The sequence below is a fragment of the Malurus melanocephalus genome, unplaced genomic scaffold, assembly GCF_030028575.1.
Source record: "Malurus melanocephalus ecotype Western Australia unplaced genomic scaffold, MMel_1.1 scaffold_201, whole genome shotgun sequence".
NCBI lineage: Eukaryota > Metazoa > Chordata > Aves > Passeriformes > Maluridae > Malurus > Malurus melanocephalus.
In genome coordinates, this window is record NW_026623433.1 from 211,503 (window position 1) to 213,760 (window position 2,258).

General features: G+C 54.3%; 1 protein-coding gene across 3 annotated transcripts in view; it reads right to left on the bottom strand.

Moving 5' to 3' along the window:
* Positions 1 to 1,318, bottom strand: part of LOC130577881 (transmembrane protein 45B-like) — a 6,755-nt gene extending 5,437 nt beyond the window's left edge. Inside the window, exon 1 of one of the 3 annotated variants that reach the window (XM_057373512.1) lies at positions 1,181 to 1,318. The gene's annotated coding sequence lies outside the window, so the exon portion shown is untranslated. The other 2 variants (XM_057373513.1, XM_057373514.1) reach the window with 2 other exon arrangements.
* Between the last annotated feature and the right edge of the window lie 940 nt (positions 1,319 to 2,258).

Below are 2,258 nucleotides of genomic sequence, written 5' to 3' on the forward strand. Positions count from 1 at the left end.
CTTTTATAAAACAGCCACTATTTTGCAGCAAAACCAGACGTTTCCGAGCAACAGTCCTCTTGCACAGCTCATGTATTTGAGGCACAGAAAAACACCCCCCACATTCACAGAGCCCTTGGGCAGTGCAACAAGCCCAACGCTGAAACCCCTCACCCACGGCTTCCCCCGCTCCAGCTCTGGAGCCCACGCTCACAGGAAAGCTCATTTAGCTCCAAGCAAGTGGCAGCTGGGAAAAAGCAGAGACACCAGGTTATTTATTCCTCCAGGGAGCTGCTTTGTCTGTCAGGGCACTTGAGATATGGYTGCAGTCAGAAGTTATTACCTGAGCTGCCCTTCTCCCTCCACGGCTTCCAGGCTGCAATGCTCGTGCTCAGTCGCCATACGGGAGCTGCCTGCTGTCCTCACCCAGCCTTGCCTGACTGCCTGCAGCCTCCTCAGGCTCAGCCTGGCAAGGACAGCATTCCTGCCCAGCCTCCAGCCTCTCCCCTGGAGCGATTGCAGCTCCAGATCCATCACCAGCCATGATTTGGACCCCACTTGCCCCATGGGGGGGATCCCTGCTGTCCATCTGGAGACACCAACCTTCCCTACACACACCCATGGGTGAACTTTCAGCATTCCAGCACAGCCACCCATGAGCAGAGGGCAAGCTCTCCAGAGACATTTGGAGAGTCTTCTCTTTGTGAACCCTCCTCCATCCTTGGACATTCCAGGGATCCAGGGGCAGCCACAACTCCTCTGGGCACCCTGTGCCAGGGCCTCCCCACCCTCACAGGGAACAATTTCCTCCTGATATCCCATCTCACTCTTCCCTCTGGCAGTGGGAAGCCATTCCCTGTATCCTGTCACTCCAGGAGTCCCTCTCCAGCTTTCTTGGAGCCCCTCTAGGCACTGGAATGGGCTCTRAGAGCTCCTCAGAGCCTTCTGCTCTCCAGGCTGAGCAACTCTCTTCCTCTGCTATGATGTAGCTCCAAAACACAATAACMCCCCTAAAAATGGCTAAAAGCCAGAGATTTCTGGCACCATCAGCATTACTTCCACCAGCCTTACCCACAGCTGTCATCACATTGAACCTTTGATTCTCAGAGATGTTCTCCCCACATCCCTTCTYCCCAAGTTCCAGCAGCCATGTCCATCCCATGGCATAGCTGCTCACCAGTGGATGGATGGAAGAGTTTACCTGTGACTCCTGTCTGTCCTTCTCCCTCTCCAGATGTGTCAGCAAGGAGTTGTTACTCACAAAGGGCAGATAAAGGGAGCAGCCACCACGGGGAGGTGTCCCTCAGACAGGATGTTTGGAACTGAACATCCTGCGGGCCAGTTCAAAGTGCCCTGACTCAGCCACCTTTTACAACCTGGGCCACCTCCTGTCTGCTATTAAAAAAAACAGCCAAGAACCCTCCTGGAGTTTGCCACAAAAATTGGGATAAGCAGCCGATTCCTGTTCCCATGGCAACCGTTTATATTCAGTTGTTATGCTGGGGTTTGGGATGACTGGGCAAAGAGCCAAGAGGAGGGAAGGCTGCAGCAAGGGCTGACAGGGCTCTGCTGGAGTCTCTGAACGGGGTTGCCCCCATAACCCTTTTAGGGGGTCCAATCTTTTGAGGGCAGGAGATTTTGGGCAGGAGCTCACAAGCCAGAGCAGRGCCTTTGTGAGCTCCACCTCCCAGCCCACAGCAGTTGAGAAATGGGGACCATGGCACTTTCTCCCCCAAAAGATTGGCAGGCAGGACACAGCAGCCTGTTGCCWCTCCTTTTTCCTCTCTAAAACACAACAATGCTCTTCACCAAGCAAYCACAGACACAAACTGCCCCAAGGCTGCTGCTCATCCCATTGATGGCTGCAGAGATGAGCAAAACAAGTGCTTCAGTAAATAAATATACCATCCCAGTGTCCCCATGTCCCTCCACAGCACCGAGGTGATGGTGCAAAAACACTCAGCATCACCCCRGAGCACTGCCCAAGGCCCTGACCCCAGGACAGCCATATTCCCAAACCAGCAGCTCTCCTGGGAAGTTGGGAATTTCTGCYACTTGTGTTGCCAAACTGACCCCAAGCAAGCCTGCAGGACCAGCCCTGCCCGGAGCACRCACGTGAGCCAGCAGCGCATGGAAATGCAAGGCTGGAGCAGCACARGCTCAAAGCAGCCTCCCCAAGGTGATGGGCTGTGGTCCAGAAAAGCCACCAAGCCATAGCCAGGAGCCTTTTATTCCATTATCTTCATATCAAGTGGGAGGAAGGAAGGAAGACAAGAGGC